We start from the raw sequence: 19687 nt of genomic DNA, 5'->3' as shown, positions 1-19687 counted from the left end.
CCCTTGTTCTTTCTTCTCATCCCCCCTGTGTTCTCCTTGTCTCCCTCCACGGCTCCCCCTGTCCCCGTCTGTCTCCTTTCTCTCGTTTTAATGTCGTCCTCTTGATACCCCCCCCCCAACCTCATCCTTTACTCGTCTCTCCTCTGTTCTAACTCTCTCTGCTCCGTCTCTCATCTCCTTCATCCTTCTCTCCTTGGCTCTGGGTTCCTCCGCGATGAGACATTCGCACGTGGTTTTTGAGGAGGCAGCGAATCGTCACGGACACAGTGACTAAACTTCCGATAAGATCAATGTTTAATTCAGATGACTGCGGGCCATTGACAGAAAAAGTGGAAGCCTTTCATCTATAAAAGGACTGAGAAAAAGAGGGGGGGATTGAGAGAGTCGGAGGCAGAGGACTGACAGGATTAATGGAATTGTCATCAGTTGTGTCTTTAGCAGCGGGAAGGAGCCACGAGCCCTCTGTTGCCACCTCCCCATAAGCTGCATGTGTATCTGTATTAGTAGGTAAATGATTTGTCCTTTCACCTGCTGTTCATTCCTCATCCTGTCTTCCTGCATCCGTCTGCAGCACCCGTCGCTCCCTCACATTTGCTTTTTGTACTCGTCTTGTCATTCATATCTTTGCTGTCCTCTCACATTTTTAGATTATCAGTCTTTATAAAACAGCGCTGAGAAAGCTAATCATGAATATGGAATTTGACATTAAAATAAAGCTGTAAACCTCACGTGAAAGAGGCTGAGCCATTTTCACAAGGTCACAGACACGCACACGTGCACGGATGCTTACACGCGTGCACGCACATATTCAGACACAACATGCAGAAGCGCCTGCTGCCTGTGTGTGTGTGTGTGTGTGTGTGTGCGTGGACGACGTCACGTGGATGTGAACATCAACCCTGCTGGCTCTGTGTTCAAATGTCAGACCTTTAACCTTTTAAATTTGACCCGAGGCGGCGTCCAGACACGTCAGTCACCAGCTGCCACGTGCAGGAGACAAGACAAGCGGGGGGAAAAAAATAAGACATAAAAATAAAAATAAAACAGCAACACTCCATCCCTCGATCTGCTGTAGAACAGATTGAAGTGTCATGCAGAGAGAGGAGAGAATCTGTTCCCGTACAGGTGGTGAACAGAAGGTGAAGGCTGAGGGGAGGACGGGGTGGAGATAGGGAGGCGAGGAGAGAGGAGAGGGAGGAGAGGAGAGGAGGGGGAGGAGGGCTGTTACTCCCATTACATAATGAATGAGGTGAGATGCCACATATTTGCTGTGGATGCTTGAATCATTTTTATTCGGCTGTATGTTGGAGTCCCTGAACCCAGCACCTTCACACACTCAAACCTGTCTCGCTGCACTTGAGGGGACACTGAAATTACCATACTTTATTCTATAGCTGCCGAACATTAGCTTCACAAAACCAAACTCCAAACACCTTCATGGTTCAACCTTCTGGATGCTGTCGCCAAAATGTGACAAAGTGAACAGATTTTTCTTTCCACAACATGATGAATACATAACACACGCAGAATATGTCATGGTAGTTAAAGCTGTGTTGAGTCTTTGTTGTTCTTGCTCAGTGTATGCATCCCATAATTACTAGGTGAGAGAAGACATGCAGTGTGTGCGTATGTGTATGCGCGCTGCTCGCATGGATTCGGGTGTATTCATGCACATGCGGTTGTGTCAGAACAAGTGATGAGCTAACAGGCAGCTCAAAGAATGACAGGTGACCACACTACAAAGATAGAAATGTCAAGCCGAACTGGGTGATTGGAGGGGTGGGGGGGCAGTGGTGGGGTGGGGGGTGTCAAGAGAGGCGGTGGGGAAAGGCAGGAAGCCTTGAGTGATGAGTACATCGCCGCAGCCCCTGTCACTTCCTATTAGCGCCCCATACACACAAACACACTGGCTGTGATCGTAATTAATTCATTGGGCTGGTTTGGAATCTGGGTCTGTGCACATGGAAATGTATGTTCTAATGTATATGTGTGTGTGTGTGTGTGTGTGTGTGTGTGTGTGTGTGTGTGTGTGTGTGTGTGTGTGTGTGTGTGTGTGTGTGTGTGTGTGTGTGTGTGTGTGTGTGTGAAGGGCATGAACATCATCATATAGAACGGGAGCTGACATAATTTGTGCAGCATGCTGTGGGTTAAACCAATAGGATGCTCCTTCACACACTATGACACCATTACCCCTGTACATTCTGTCAGGCCCGCTTATGAGTGTTGGATCACAAGCCAGATCTATGGCATCTAACCCAAAAACGCTTTCATATGGGTAAGTAAGGCTTTGGTTGCAAAAATTTGACCTTTTTTAAAAAGAAGACGACAGGTCAAAACGAGGTATATGGCTGCTGCGCATCCATTCTGCCTGTTGTCAACCCTTCATCTGGTTAAATTTACGTATCTGGATTCCAAAAATATTATTCATTCATATGTTTTCTGTTTCTGCTTTCAAATAATGCAACAAGTAAGAAATTGTGACTTACAGGCGGCCAACTGTTTACCAGCGATATATCATTTTCATGCTTCTGCCTTTCACTGTTAGAATAGTAGTTCTATAACCACATGGTTGTCTGACAAAATTACTTATACTGGTGACTGTGCTCTACAGAAAGTAGCTTGGGTTTGTCCATGAAGTCATTAGATTGTAACATGTTTTTTGGGAAAAAAGTCACTAAAGGAATCTAAAAAGTTAGAAAATCTATGGGTACGTGTGCCGACGACTAAATAGGAACTGTTCATATCATGTTAAAAGAGTAATCACTAATGAGAAACTTATCTCTCAAGCAAATAAATCTCACAAGCATAATTCTGTTTTTACCCGTCAGTCTATCTTTCATGTGATTTTTTGTGTATTGTTAGCACACACTAGATCAAACCCAACCATGAAGCTGAATTGGCGAGAGTGTGATATGGGAAGAAATGAAATATGATCCAGCAAGTCCAGTTCAACACCGCTCCTGAGCCTTCATCTATAGCCTATAGTAGTTTTACATCTATCCATTCACACACACAGCGTTGAGTAACCATGCACGGTGGCAGCCGGCAGACCAGAGCAAAGTGAGTTTGAGCATCCTGTTCGACATATCGACAGAAGGCGCTGTAAGGATCAGAGAATGAGTGGAAAGCCCCTCTACCTGCAGAGCCACAGCTGTGTTGTACCGGTACCACTTACATGCCGAGCCTTCACTTCCTGAACACACTGAACCATCAGGAAGCGTTGCTGAAAAGCACACAGCCTTTATTGAAACTTTTTTTTCCACAGTTCTTACAGTTATTATCTCTATTTAAAGTTCAGGAACCTCTTGGCGGTTATGTGTATCCACAGATTTGTTGTTTGTTGTTTTCATCGCAGCAGCTGGAGAGCTGCCTTTGTTTTGCTGTTGAACTATAGTTTTTCTGCCATAGGAGACAGTGAAAGGAATTATCAAGGGACTGCAGTGTTGTTGAGCTCTGCAGGCCTGGACAGACCCCAGAACGAGATAAGCATCCTACTGCAATTTAAATTTCGTTTACATTAACATTTTAGGCAAACAACTAACTCTCTTATCCAGAAAAACGGTGAAAGTTCAATTTTCAAAGCCTCGGCGATGTGTAATAATACAACGGAGTCAGGTGCACACAGAGGTGACATCCCTGTTTTCAAGAGCTGGCTGAAACAATATCATATTACTGATGAGTGTCGCTCTGTAACAAAACAAAACCTCTGTGTCAGATCCAGGTCTGCCCAGAAACCTGTGGGTGGTGCTTCACGAGCGAGGCCCACTAATCTGAGAGTGGGCTCCGACCCAGATCTCACTGAGTGGGAACCACCCCGACCATCTGTGGGTCTCCACACCCTCCTGGCACCTCGCACTGCACACATGCACTTGCACAATAACTGTAACATTATTCGTTATATGAAGACAAACAGCAAAGAAAGAACAAGACAAAGGGGAGGAGGACAGAGCAGCATACGGTGGAGGATGAAAATATGAGCATGGGAGAGAGAACGAGGAGGAGAGCTTTGGAAATGATCATTTTCCCGTGCCTCTTCCTCTGGTCAGTTTCACAGACGGCCATTGTTACTGTATATATGACCTGCTTAATGACATAGATTGGCACAAACTGGCTTTCAATACCATTTTCTGGCTCTTTCTCTTCCTCTGGCAGGGAGCTGCTGGTCTGGAAGGCGGCATCGCAGGGCAGGCGGGCGGCGCGGTCAAGTCGACCTTCTGCGGTGGCTGGGTGGGAGGGCAGGAGGACACCCTGCGCCCCGGCCCAGGCCTGCCGAGAGGCCATCTGGACGGGGGAAACACACGCAGAGTACCTGGCCAGACCTGGAGCTCCACTCTGACTCACACAATTGCACTCGCACGCACTTATACTCCGACACATGTATATACACATACGGCGCATGTAGCACGCTTAGGAACAGACGCGCGGTTACGCCGATGCTCGTGCATTCATACACACATGTACGCGAAAAAAAAAAAGTGCTGCGTGTGATGCTGCGGAGCGTTTACAGCTGTCAAACAGGGATGTAAATCTGAGGCTGCCTATGTGACGCATAAAATGATCTTTGTGCATTATGTGTATTATCAGGACCACATCAGCAGACTATATCCAGCCTCAAACTCCCACTCAAACCCACACACATGCCTTCCACACAGCACTCGTCAGTCTATGGTGATGTTAGCGTTAAGCTGCCAGCCGATGAGTGTTTTACATTTGGTTAAAACAGATTCTGCCTGTGCTGCTTTGGAGAGTGCTACATTTGGTTAAAAGCCATTATTATGGTAATGTGAGGGTGCTTGAGATAATAGCAAGATGAGAGCAGCTCGACTGCCTCTGACATAACAACCCTACTCTACTATCTCTTCAGCTTCTTCTCTCTCGCTCTCTCTATACTGTATTTTCCCTGCCCTCCCTTCGCTATACCTCACCGTTTCTCTCCCTGCACACCTCTCTTGCTGATCGGAAAGCTGTTGTTTTTTTGTTTTTTTTCCCACAAGATACCTGCTTGTAGCATAGCTATTTTGTGATTAAAATCAAACATTATTCTACAAGAGCTTCTTTTGTGCTTCCGCTGTGGCCAGATTGCCTTTCATCTGTGTATAGTGCTGTATCATTGAAAATTATACGGTAGCCAGCTTCAATCTGTCACTGAGAAAAGCACAATGTGTACGGACCGGCCAAATGTCGAATTCATACTCCAAACAAATAGGGGACAGCCTATTAGCAGAGAGGTGGGGGTGACCACCCATGTTGTAAGAAACACTGAAATGCACTTTTTGGTTCCTGTTCCCCCCGCCCCAAAACCTTCCCTTGTGTTGTACTGGCCACTGGGTACACTGGGACAAATCCCATTGTGTCACAGCATCAGTGGACCAGCGGACCGTGAAAAATCTGTAACTCTTTTACCGTGTACCTGTCATTCAGGGTGCACGTGAGCACTGCCATGTGCATGTCCCCCGGACTCACTCACAACAACGCGGTTTTCAACCCTCACGTTAGCTTGATTCCATCCAGCCACAGCCACAGAGCAGCTGTTGACATGCAGCTGCATCTGCATGGATGTGTTTTTCCACAGAGGTTTACCTTAAAATCTGATTAGGTAGGCCGTTTCCTCAGTAATTGTTGATTGATTTCACACCCAGTCAGGGAGGGGGTGGGGGGGAAATGGAGCGGCAGCAGGAGGAGAGAGAGCCATGAGAGGTCGAGGAATGTGAGGGACAAGGAGAGCAGCTGGAGCAGCAGCATCAAGAGCTGAGCTTCTGCAAAAAAAAGTGGAGGAGGATCGTCGCCTTCACCTCTCTACCACCTCTTGAGGAATGAAGTGGTATTACAAGATGAGGCTGGTTAGCATGCTAATTTCTCCACAGATGTACATAAACTAAAAAAAAAAACTACTGTTAGTTCTTGACATGCTTTTCACCAACTTTCTCCATTTTTGAATGTTTCCAACTAAAGTCCATATTTCCCCTCAAAGCCCGGGCGCTATAGCTACCTGAGACATGAGGAGCCAACAGAGTTTGTCCCCGGGGAGAGGGTGGCTGGCAGAATCACTACTGAAAACAGACTATCGGCTCAGAGAAGAGGAAGGAACCGTATAAGTCACTGGCAACACATTTTTCAGGTCACTAGCATTGAAAAATTGTGAGGCGGTGGTGATGATGACAGATAAAAAGAAGGACAGGAAGAAATGGAGTAAGAAAGTCAAAGAGAGAGTGAGGGAGAGAGGAGCAGAAAGAGAAGAGGGGAGATTGAGAGCAATGTAATGCCATGCACATCGAATTTCCCTTAATATGATTTTGTGTTCTGTGTCTATTCAAGTCAGCCCTGATTTGGTTGTGTGTTATAATCGCATCAGAGCAGGGATTTGCTCTGGCTTTTTCACTGCTGTTGTGTTGTTTTCTTCCTCTTATTGGAGTTGGCATCAGCCTTCATGACACAAATCCCCTCTGATAAATTAAAAATGATTGATTCCGAGTCAAAGATGGAAACTGCACCGCAGGCAGCGAGCAAGTGTCCCCACTTGTGTCCGCACACAAGTGCATGTTTTTTTAAAGTGCATGCATGTGCACGAGTGCCGCGCCGTAGCGTCGAGTGCAATCCATGCAAGCGTGTAAGTGCCGCCGCTGAAGTGAATGCACGAGTACAGTATGCCTGTACGTCTGTGGGTACTGCGAAGACGAGGGGAGGGTGGGCTTATTACACTGGATTCCTGACACTTGTAAAGGATGTGAGAAGATGGCAGATATCCGATGTGTGAACCTCAAAGCCATCAGCGTGCGTGTAATGCTCTAAGCAGCGTATCTTGCCAACATCAACTAAAAGCGTGAAATTCTGGACCAAAAAGTGTGAAAATCTACCAAGAACACAGAGTGAGCTGTGAATACCTACATTAGCGCTGTTGCATACATTTACGCAACAACATACAATATGTAGGCTTAATTAAGTGAGTAGATATAAGTCTACTTTGTCATACATTCACTTACTCCTCCTAAAACAGATACACACTCTTTTTGACACACACACACACACACACACCCTCGTTGTGGGCTCTGGCTCTCCCAATTAAGCGGAGGAGTGTTGTGGAGCATCGGTGTCGGGGGATTCTGCTTTCTTCTCCTCTGTCAGGTCCCATCACAAAGGCTCCTCATTAGTGTCAACCTCAGCTGTGCCACCACTTTCTCCTTCCCTCTTCCTCTCTCCCTCTCCCCTGTCTCTTCCACTTTTCCTCTTTCTCTCTCCACATCTCCATCTCTCCGTCTTCCCCCTGTTTGACTTATTCACAGTGCATTTATTGCCGAATACCTTTCCTGAAAGCCACCGCTGATCGCCCCCGTTGTCACTCCCGTCGTGTCCGGCGCCGTCGTCGTCTAACTCTCGCTCGCGTACAAGCGCGCCTCATCCCTCACGCAGGCGGGAGGGATGAGCCGGCGGCAGCATCACACGGCGAGGAGCGGTTCTGTCACATCCCTAACACTGACAACAAACAGGTGTGTTTCTACAGCGCTTTAATGATGATGAGCGAAGAAGAGACATTTCAACAAAAAGAGGTCGCAAAAAGTTTGTATGTTCATTAGACCAGCACAAAGGATCGGAAGGAAAGTTGATTTGTGACTCGACATGCGCTATCATAGACATATAATGATGTTAATGATCAACGTGCTGCGAACACAGCAGCGGCAACAACAACATGTAAACAAGGCGACAGGGGAGTTGGCTTGGAAGCACAGAGTTCAGAGATCACTAGATGCACGCAGAGGACGAGATGTAGAGGAGAGATAAAACAGACGATTGTTGTTTGTTTGTTGTTGCCGTTTTTCCCCTGAGCAAAAGTTCCCCCTACCCCTTTACCCCCCACTGTTACCCAGATCTTCCATCCCTTCATTTCCTTACACCCCTTTCCCTTCCCTGTAGTCCGTCTCTGACTTTATCTCCCTCTCCCTCTTTCTGCGTCTCATTTCAATCTGTAATTAAGAAATTGAGCTTTGATTTAAAGGCAGGGTTATGGGTGCCATATTGGGATGCAGCATAAGATCCTCCTCTCACCGAGTTCCTCTCCCCAAGTCCCAAGTCCCAGTTTGAACCTCCACACACACACACACACACACACACACACACATCCATCTCTCTCTTGCTCTCTCTCTCACTCGCTCGCTGGCTCACACTCTCTTTTTCTGCACAATTTAGTATCAAAGACATGATAATTAGGCTGAACAGAAGTTCATCTGGCTTCTATTATTTCTCTTTAATTAATAGTGTATAATAATGACACTTAGTTGCTCCAATGCACTTTGCCACTCACTGTGTGCGTGCGTGTGTGTGTGTGTGTGTGTGTGCGTGTGTGTGTGTGTGTGAGAGAGAGAGAACTTGTGCCTGTGCATACCTACTACTGCGTGAATATCTTTTAGAGCACACATAACTTTAAACTCTGAGACGCCGCACAGATAAAAGGTGAGGAATGTCAAAAGCTCACAAACTTTTCTCTCCTCTCTCCTTGCCTTCCATTTCTCCTCTCCTCTCCTCTCTCCTCCTCTCCTCCTGTGTGCTCTGCCTCTCCTCACTGCATTTGTGGAGACCTAATGAGGACATTTCTGTCACGCTCCTCAATCACACACACAGCTGCCAGCCCCAGCCAGCTATAAGTCCCAGGTATCTGAGACTTCACCCCCCCCCCCCCCCCCCCCAGATGAAAAACAACAAATAAATAAATAAACAAACAAATAAAAGCACATTTAATGCAGCGCAATGATGTGAAGAAGAAGAGGAAGGGGGAGTATAAGAGGGAAGACTTAAAAGGAGACACAGTGGGAACAGAGCAGGGCTGAATTCACTAATCTCCGAGTAGGCATAAAGTGAACATGCCAACCACCTTCGGCTCCAAGGAAAAATCCCATTGGTTTGGTGATAAATAGGATTTAAGTTAGGGTGACAGCTCCTCTGTATGTATGTGTGTTCATGTGCGCTTAAACGTAAATGTGCCCAAGTGTGTATGTGTGTGTGTGAGTGTGTGGTTTTGTGCGCCTAAGCACATTCGACTGATACGCAGCAATGGGCATCCTTCCAGCTAGCCCCGGATGCTTTTCTCTGCGCTCGTTGTGACTTATCTCTCAGAAACAAAGATGGATGTGTCAGTGCGCTTATTAAAACATGCTTTTAGCCCTGGCCGCCACTCTTCAGGAGGAAATCGCTTTCTGGCGGAGATTGACAGAACAGAAAAGAGAAAACAACATCCTCATTTAGGCCCAACATCTCGGACATGATTGCTCCCTTTAAGCTGGGTGTTCCTATTGAGGTTTTTTAATTGTTGTTTGCTTCTTTTTCTCATAGCTCCGTATTCACCAGCCAGGCGGCCATGGTTGGAATCTTTAATTACCTTCAATACTTGTCCCCTTATTTCAAACAATTGCATGATTAAATGGATGCTCCGCAGTATGTATATGCTTCCCTTCCCGCGTCCTCAAAAACACCACGGTTAAGTCAACAGTTTTTTGTTGGTTGGCTTGTTTGTTAAACTGTTGAGCTTTTTTATTTTTAAAGCCACACAGTCCGCAAACCCCACAAAGGCTCCACTTGTACGGTGGCAAGAGCAGCCGCAGCCTGGGTTTTTTTTTTTTTTTTGAACGCGCCCCGCTCAGATTCAATCCAGCTTCGCCTCTATCACATTATCGCGCAGACATGATGGTGTCAGCTTACAGAGGAAATCAAAAGATTGTTGTTGACAAATCAACGCTGACAAGAGTAGCTGAAGAGATCCCTCCAGCTTCACACAGGATTAGCCGTGTGCCATCTTAAAGACAAGCACAGTGGCCCATGTGTTGCTATTTCCATCAGAGATGAAAACAAAGACAGGGGGGAGAGGAAGGCTTGTCTTAAGTCTTGGCGAGATGATGGGCTTTCTTCATTCAGTATTAGCAGATTAGACATGTTTTGTGAGGCAATCACTCCGGATGATATGCTGGTGTGTGCAAACGCAGCGGGGCAAAAAAAAAAAAAAAAGGTGGGAGTGGAGGGTTCACTTATAGATTTATAATTTAAGACAGAAAACAATATAGAATGAAAAATGTTGTCATCCGTTATGATGTGGCTTTACAATAACGCATCGGCTTCAGCTCTATCTTCTCTACGGGGCCTTTGAAGAGACTGTCAGCTGAACTGAAGTTTGCTGAACGTTTGATCTTAAACGGATACTTTATTCATGAACCACACGACTAAACTGCCATTTGCACACATATCTATCGGTCCTGTCAATCTTTAGCGTTCATATGCATCTGCATCTGCTGTGTTCCAAAAAAAAAAAGAAAAAAAAGATGAACCAAATCTTTAATTTGACCAAAGTGTATTCCACTCTGCGAGATGGCAGTTGCCCGCTAGCTATGATAAAGCCACAATTTCAGTCATGCAACAGTAATTCTTTGCTTTCTTTCTCCTCGTTTCCTGATTTCCTTCTGATGTCTTGCCAGAGTAATCGAGGTAATCTCTGGGAGGAGAAGAGAGGAAAAGGAGAGGAGATGAGGAGTGTGGAGAAGTAGGCAGAGAGGGTCTGCCAGCACATCAGATCACAGCTTACATAAGTGCAGCTAAAACTCCTGGGATTCACCTCTCTCTCACGCTCTTGGGCCACCGACAACCGGCGGCTTCCATTTGGTGCAGGGTTTCTGCGCCTAATTAAATGCAAAGCCTTTTTCATAGGCGTGTAAGTATCTCCTGCAAACGACAGCCACCCTAAACATTCACCGGGGGTTCAGTCAAACAAAAGAAACTTGATGTGCACAAAAATGTATATTCTGCATCCTCGGCCCGTCCACCTTCGCCTCAACATTTATCTCTTTTTTTTGCCATCAAAACAAGCGAACAAAGAAACCCACACACTGACTCTAGATTGGTGTAGGTGTAGTCAGTCACAAATGGTGATGAAGCCATCAACCAAGAAATCAATGGTGGCTTCCAAAACTGGGGACTCAATCAATCGATTGATCATTAAAACCTTCCTTGTACAGGCACCTTCTTGCGGAGGTTAGTGCGGTTCAAAATGCAACACAGATCACTAACGATCAGATTATAAGACAAATACACATGAGAAAAAAAAAGATTAATGATGAAAGAGAAATATATAAACTCAGCCTTTTATTTTTACCAAGAACTTTCTTCAAATTTAAAAATGACATGCAGAACTTAAAATAGTGAAATTAACTGTGAGCTCTAAAACTGTGAGATGATGAGAATCAGCCTCTCTAACACCGGGGACACTGTTGCACAACCAAAACGTAAATCTCTACATTTTCACATTTTTACAATGTTGTTGCTCCCAGCGAACAAGGGGACTGATCCTGACAATTAACTACAACAGTCTTCAATAAAAGCTGCACGTGAAGGAAACAGGACCAACCTCAATTAGAGCTTTGTCCACTAGGGGGCGCTGGTCTGGAGCTGAGATTGACAGTAACATGATGGTTGTACTCAATATCTATACTGCCCAACTTATTTGGTGAGGACAATTTGCTTGTGCCGTCAGACTTGACAGGCCTCAGCAGAGTCGGACAGAGTCTTACACACACACACCGGCTTTCTCTGTCACTCACACACACACTTAAACATGATTTGTAATGTGATCCTTATGAGGAACCGATCACTAACGCTGACTGCAGCAGTAACACGACCAAACTGTCCCGTTCTTACCTTCACGTCAAAACCCGAACACTCGTTTGAATAATGGAGGGAAGACTTCACTTTAGCAGGTTCTCGTTAAGTTATAAAACACATATGCCGCACACACACACAGACAGACATACAAACAGACTCCATCAGGTCACTGCCGGTATCAGCTCATAATCAATCTTGTCAGGCTTTAATGTGGCTCTGGGTTTATGAGAGGTCGAGCCGCGGTGCTCACAGCCTGCTGCCCATCTTAGAAACGCCTCTGTCTGCTTCCTGCCATGTCCAGAGGGGACAGCTCCTACAAGCCAGTCTTGGCCTGTCCCGTGCCCTCATGTGCCGCCCTGCCTAGTCTTGTGGACGTCTGCCATTCTGACTGGTGTCAGCGCCCGTTCTCTCTCTTGGGCTAACGGCTTGTGACACCCCTGCACCCCAGGGCGCCGCGCTGCGCTGAGTGCCGAGCATCTCGTTTGTGTAGTGCATCCGCAAAAAAAACCGGCAGACACATTGACCTATTCTTTTGGCTTTAGCATCAATGTCAGACCGTGGCCCACCGCTTGTTCACTCCAAACACCTCCAGATAGACCCGGATGCCAGATAACCCCTTCACTGGGAGAACATCAAAGAGACAAATAAGCGTGCCGACGAAACACGCCTATCAGGGGGAGCGGCGGAGTTAACCCTTTCAGCGGTGCACCTCTGGGACAACTTCAAACACTTAAGGATGCCAGGGGCAGGAACAGCTAGTGATTACCACAGCAACTGCCTACAGTGGTTGCTATAGAGACAGCTCGGGATCCAAAGAAAGTCTAAGCATACAACGCAGGCCTGTTCCTAGTTGGTGCAGTTCTGGCACTTGAGTACCAAATATAAACTTTCGTAGAAGTGCTATCAGCAGAAGTTTTTTCGAAAACTTCGAGGCAGTGGAAAATATTGTGGGATGCATATGCACATCAGCACATCAGGCTCCTACAGGCCTGTATTAAATGACTCTACTGTTGACCAACAACAGTATGGATCCTCTGTGTGCTATATATCCTAGACGTAATGTTATACAAGTGTTAGCCTGGGGGCAGCTCCCTCTCCTGCCTGTCTGCCCGTCCTGCTTTCATGCTCACCCTGAGCGCACATTTCCTATCAAACGACATAGCGTGCTTCTATTTCTGTGCACAGTGCTATGATGAAGACATGGTTTTAATGCTTCTGTGCTCCGAAGCTGTCCCTTAGTGTAAACACACAGAAACATTAGGAAAATATGCTTCAGTTGCTCCGTTCGTCCTGAGCTGCTCGTGTCGAACACAGAAATGTGACAGTCCAGAGACCGATTCCCACGGGCTTCAGGACTATCAAGCCGCGGCCTTGTAGCCTCTATATTAGATCACTGTATACACATTATAAGAGAAAAGGGGCCGAGGTGTATTTGTATGAGTCCCAGGAATGGCAAGTTATGATTACCTATGGTGGGATAAATCTCAGCTTCATAAAGATGGTGGGTGCAGACAGAGCGATGTCCATAGGTGTGTGAGTGCGTGCACGCTCGCTTCCTGTGAGTGTGTAGGCATGCATGTATGCATTTATGTGTGTCTGAGAGCTAGGAGGGCATTGCCGCACCAAAAGATCCATTTAGAGGTAATATGGTCTTTCTTTCTAAAGGTGAGAAAGAGGGAGGGAGGTAAAAGAGGATGAGGAGATAGATGAGAGAACGTGTGGACTTAAAAGCCTCTGGGCCTTTAAGAGATTACTGCCTTATTGCTTTGAGACTATCCAATCTGACATCAGCTGTGTAGCACCGAGAACAGCTGACCACATGCACACAAACACACACACACACACACACACACGTGGAATCAGCAATAAAGACCGCAACACGAAAGTCAAAAACAGGTATAAGCAATGACGCACAAAGTGATGAAAGGAAGCAAACGAAACAAAGCAAAGAGAGATAAAAATGAGAATCTGTAAAAGAGAAAAAAAGGTGAAGTGATATTACAATGTATACTGAGGTATATGTGAACTGAACTGAGGCGGTTGCTTTGTGTGCGGCCGGGTCGATATGAAAAAGGAAGCGGGAGGGAGAAAGTAAATAGAGAAGAAAGCGACAGGTAGAGGAGAGCAGGGAGTTCAGGCAGGTGGGTGGAGAGGCCGGGGCGTTGGAGAAAAGGTCTTTCCTCAGACCAACTGTGGCGTTCAGAAACCCCCATTCTCAACCAGAGGGTGGGACGCCGCGGCGTGGGAGAGAGGGACTGAGGAAAGCCTATAAAAGACACAGTGGAGAGGAGGGAGCCGCTAAGATGCAGACATTGATGCTGGAAGAAAAGTGAAAGATTGTGTAGGTGGGGAAAGAGGGGGAGAAAAGAAAGGAAAGGAACGACAAGCACAGGAAGGGGGCGTGGGGCATGAGCTGCAGAGACAGAGAGAGAGAAAGAGAAGGAGAGAGGTAGTCCCGTCCATCGCCCCCTCAGCCCAGTGACAGTGTCATGAGGAGCGAGGAGAGCCGGGCTGCTGGTAGCCACCCACAGAGCAACAGTAACCAGGGGAGCCCTGCTTCTGCCTGCCTGCCTCCCACTCTACATCCAATAACAGCCAGTACCTTTCCTCCCACCACTCTTCTACTTACAGGCTCTACTTATTACCTCACCCACACACACACACACACACACACACACACACACACACACATCACACTCTGTATCACTCCACACAAAGGCAGACGGTTGATTAGTCAATAATGGTGGGAATAAATTCAGACACAAATGGTGTGAATGCTGTCATATGACATGGAGGTGTACTGCACCTCCGCTGGGTTTCCTCTGGCAGTTTCCAGTTTCGTGTGGGTGCCACGACGTTCAAACACTGATTTTCTTGTTTCATGTTTTTGTAATCACAGATGCAGGTAGGATGACGATGCAGATTCTGTTTGTACAACACAACACAGCAGAACAGATTCAGGCTTACAGGAGAGGATGTGGAGAGAACAACACAAACAGCTGACCGATACACCACATGACGAAGAGATGAATAAGTCCAGTCATTGTTGAGACCATGTCGGGAAAGTGTTCAATCAGACATTTAGGCCTTGGTGTTGTGTCTGTAGTTAAGGTGGTCATACAGTACTACTTTGTCCACTTGGTATTTTTTGACTCTTTTAACAGAAGTGCTCATTTGTCAGAAAGTTTTGGACATCTGTTTTTTCAGCTGTTAGTCTTTCTGGGATGAATTTCATGCAATAAATTACAGAGATTTATGTAGACTCAAAAGTAATTTTTTTCAAAGCAGCCTACATTATATTTATTCTAAAAATCAAACTTGTTCATTGCTCCTCCACTCATTTTGTCTTTGACAGAGCAACTTTTTGCAAAAAAACAAAGACCGGATCGTCGACTAGTTGCTGATGACGTCATTCATATTTTCCCCATCATAACTAAAATCACAGGAGGAGGGAAATGCTCTGCAACAATCTGTATTCACTGACAGACAGCTCATGCACAGAAATCAGTCCACAGAACAGCAGCTTTATAAACAACAAGCTGTAAATATGTTTGTTTTTTGTAACATACACTCCTATACAAGTGCAAAAGATAATAGTACTGTAGCTGCTGTCCGTTAAACATGGGAAAACGACTACAGGCCTCATCACCATCACAGTCCTGCTCAGTCACAGTTTCACTCACAGTTTTTGTTTTTCCTGGTTGGTTGTTGCTGTTGTTGGTTGTTGTTGTGCGCGACGTAAAGCTGTCAATATGAGCGGAGTTTTTTTTTTTTAAATTGCCGGCAGCCGGACACACTGGGCGCGGAAGCGCAGCGCCCACAGGAGCTTGGCTGCAGCGCTTCTCCTGCTCTCTCCGCGCCGGTCAAACATCGACCCGTCTACTCGGTTTTCCACACACACAGGTGTGTCTCTAGCGCTGTATGTATGGATGTATGTCTTGTGTGCAGACGCAACTGACAAATATTTATAGACGGACAAGCAAACTTAAAGGAGCATTATCGCAAATACAGCAGTAACAGCATAAAATAAGATGAAATATGCAAAAGATGGGTCGGGGGGAGCCATAACTAAATTTACAAAAAAAATCGCCAACAGTATAGTGGGGCAAATGCAGCATTTGTCTTTGTTATGATCCAAGCCGGCCCGGCGCTTGCTGCGTTAAAATGCACTCGGAACTCGCAAATCCGACCTCCGAACCGGAAAAATATGCAACAGTAAGTAATGTAGCAGTGTCAGGGTGCTCACAGTCACTGAATCGCTGGTAGAACACTTTGTCTCCACGTCCCTGTGTCTTTCTTCAGCTGTCCTCTCAGCGTTATTAAGGAGGAGGAAGTTGCAGTTGCTGTTGTTGCTGTTGTTGTGGTTGTGCGCGACGTAGAGCTGCCGCTTCCACTAGCGAGTTTTCTTTTTCCCGCGATTGCACGTTCATTCGTCCTGGTGAGGGAGGAGGAGGGGGAGGAGGGAGGAGGGAGGAGGAGGGGGGAGGGGGAGGACTAAACGAGGCTGCTCTCTCTCTCTGACAGCTGGCCACTTGTTTATATCTGATAAGCTCCGCCTGGCTCCATCTAGTGGCCGAATTAAGGATTTGGATTTGCGATAATACTCCTTTAAATCGTCATTTATTTTATTTTGAAAATTGACCGGATTCTCTTGCCTTTTCTGTGCCCGACTTCCTGTCTGGTACGATCTCGTTCTATCCAGCTTGACGGCGCTCATATTTTTTCTTTCAGCGCACTCAGCTGTTGTTTCAAGCCGCTACTCTTGTAGCCTACTGTCACATGATCAGCGACTAGTCGACGTCAAGCTCAAAACGTCATTGTGGAGCAGGGGACTAGTCTGTGCAACCCCTAGTGGAAACCCTGCTTTACATTGTTTTAAAGGGATAGTTCACCCTAGAATGATATTTTGCTCATTATCTACTCACCCTCATGTTGACTAAGGGCTGGAAGAATTATCAGAGTCCACCGTCCCTTCTCTTAGTTACAGGGGGTCTCGGCGTAGCAGTGAATTTCAATGCAACGGTTGCAAAGGGACACCGGAGCTCTTCGTAAAAAAACACACACAAAAAAACATCCAAATACCTCCATGATGCTCGTATGTAATGTCCGTCTTGTGCTGAAGCCCCAAATTGCGTAATTGTTTCGCAGTAACTGCACTGACGCCGGCGCAAATCACGCGATATTTGGACGGACCAGGAAGAGGAGAAGAAGAAGAAGACGAGAAGCTTCCGCTACAAACAAGCTTAAAATATAGACTTATTTAATTTTTTTTCGGGACAATTACGCAATTTGGGGTGGGAGTAGGGAGGTTAAGCCCAAAAAATAGGCCTTTGACTTCAAGTCATGATGCAAAGGTCCCCTTTGGCATGGAAGTACCTTAGGGTCATACGAATAAATCTATCCTAAGACACAAGTGAGATCACACTTTGTATCCGAAATAAACACGTTTTTAAAATGCCTTTTTTTAATTGAGAAAACGCATGTTAAAAGCACATTCCATTTAGAATGTCCATATAAACTCAGGCAGATCCCCTGATATGATGCCTTCAGCTCCTGGATGAGATCTACAGCTTCTGAGACAACATGGAGCTGCTTGTGTGACAGGATATTGGGTTTTATTAATATGAAAACATTAATAAAACTATACTGATACTGATTTGTTGAACATCAGACGGAGTGCAACAAATATAGCCTACAAGTAGCCTAATTAAATAATAAGATGTAATTCATATCACTGTGACCAATTAGCCAAATATTGTGTTGGTCAAAATATAGGCCTACCTATAACTAGTTACTGCTTGTGTATGTTGTTTTAAAAAAGTTGAACTTACATGTATGACCCATTCTGGGTCATATTAGAAGTCAACTTAAAGTCAAAGGAAAAATGTTTTTACTGTTCTCAAATGTAAAAATGGGTCACATTGGACCCTGTACATTATTTAAGGCTTATATAACCTGATACTGAATACATTTTACATTGTGCTCCTAAAGTAAACTAACAAATTTTAGTGTAGAGCGCCCTTAATAATCAATGTTCAGCTTTTATGTACATATAGGGAAGTTTAGGTTCGCAGCTCCCACATAAAGCATATGATTAGGACTGACTTATTTCACCTGCGCCGTATGGCTGGCTAAGATCCTCTCTTAGAGTAATGTTGATAAACTGGTAAGCTTCATTATTTTGGTAGATTTTTACTTTTGTGAATGCTTGTTAATGCTCATCTTATCAATCTCATGATGTTACAGTATCTTTATTTCTTATTTCAAATTAGCCATAATGGAATGTCATGACTGGACTTTAGGCTTCCTATGTCAGTCCAAACAATCCTGAAATATTGCAATCATGTTACAAATAAGCTGTAGATAACATCCAGGAGCTGAAAACATTGTAGTTTATATGGACATTCTAAATGGAATGTGCTTTAAGCATGCGTTTTCTCAATTAAAAAAAGGCATTTTAAAAACGTGTTTATTTCGGATACAAAGTGTGATCTCACTTGTGTGTTAGGATAGATTTATTTGTATGACCCTAAGGTACTTCCATGCCAAAGGGGACCTTTGCATCATGACTTGAAGTCAAAAGTCACTTATCTCCCTACTATTTAATGGCAAACCATCCAGATGTTGATGTAAACAACATCTGGACCTAACGGTAGCGTAAGTGAAGTCAGGGGATCACACAAATGTCCGTAGAAAATTTCCCCACATTCCATCAAATAGTTGTTGAGATATTTCAGTCTCGACTTAAAGGTACATTGTGTAGGAATTACTCACTATTATTAATCACTAGTGCCCTCCCCTGGAGCTGTGACACGTCAGCTCCAGTCTCCCTGAAACTGCCAGTTTGCGTCTGCCATTGGTTCGCAGCAGTTTGAAGGCAGAAAAACTCAGAAATGCAATTTTGCACTTCCTTTTCTGCTGATATGTGCTCTAACACAAGAAAAATGCCACAGGAACATGTGAAAAGCTCAAAAAACACGATTTTCACGGGAGTGGGTCTTTAATGCTGTGTACTGTAAGTGTGTATTGAAAATAACTGTAGTTGTCTCTCAAGGTCTCTTAACTACCACCAAAGGATCTCATGCACTTTCTGTTTCAAAGGAGATCGAATTTGTGCAACACTTGAACAAAGGGATGGAAGAAAATTGAAATTTTACTGAGTGGGTAAAAAAAAAAACCTTCAGTTAGCCTTAAATACTCAGGGCTTACAAATATAAGTGTCTCAGGCCTGGGTTATGTTTTAATGGCTCATACACAGAACAAACAAACACTGATGTGGTTTGTAGTTGACAATCTCTCATTTCTCACGTGTTTCAATAATGGCTCTCTCTCTCTTTATCACACATACACAATGACAGAATTCAAGCCTCATCTGTGCCCTTGGGTTGTACAATAGAGTACAGTGGTGAGAAAGAAAAAGGGACTGAGAGTGGGTGAGAGGCTGATCCCTTTTCCGACGGGTGAACATAACCCCTGAAAGTGTGCGTGCAGCTACACTAACGCACAAATACACACACACACACACAGGGAGAGAGGGAGACAGAGACACAGTGATACACAGAGAGGTATCTGGGAAAAAAAAGTGAGTGGGTGGAGGTTAGCCCTTGGGCTTTCCCCAGAAACCAGCAGCCTCATTACAAAAGCAAACACACACACACACACAGATGTACAAAGGGCTTCCCCCGTGCTGTAACAGCTGTGAGGCCTGTGATCACCGTGAGATGTCAGGGCAACCAACATCACCTACAGGTGGCGGAGTAAAGGCCCTACGCTCCAAGTACAATGTGTTTTAAAGAATCAACTGATGAAGTATTTACACTATAAACAAATATTTTCAATAAGAAGTGTGTTGCATTGTCGTCTATAGGCCGTACAGTACGACGTTGTGTATGAAGTGCGAGGTTCTGACTTTTAGGAGTTTCTGTTGTTTGTGTGGCTGCGTTGAACAAATAAGGAGGCAGGATTACATGGAAGGAAAACCCATTAATGTCAAATTATTGATGCAATATTTATGAAGCCATATCAAGAGGGTCTTGTTTCATTATTCAAAGCG

This window comes from Trachurus trachurus (genome assembly GCF_905171665.1).
Source record: "Trachurus trachurus genome assembly, chromosome: 10".
NCBI classification, from domain to species: Eukaryota; Metazoa; Chordata; class Actinopteri; order Carangiformes; family Carangidae; genus Trachurus; species Trachurus trachurus.
Note: the sequence above shows the minus strand (reverse complement) of the source record.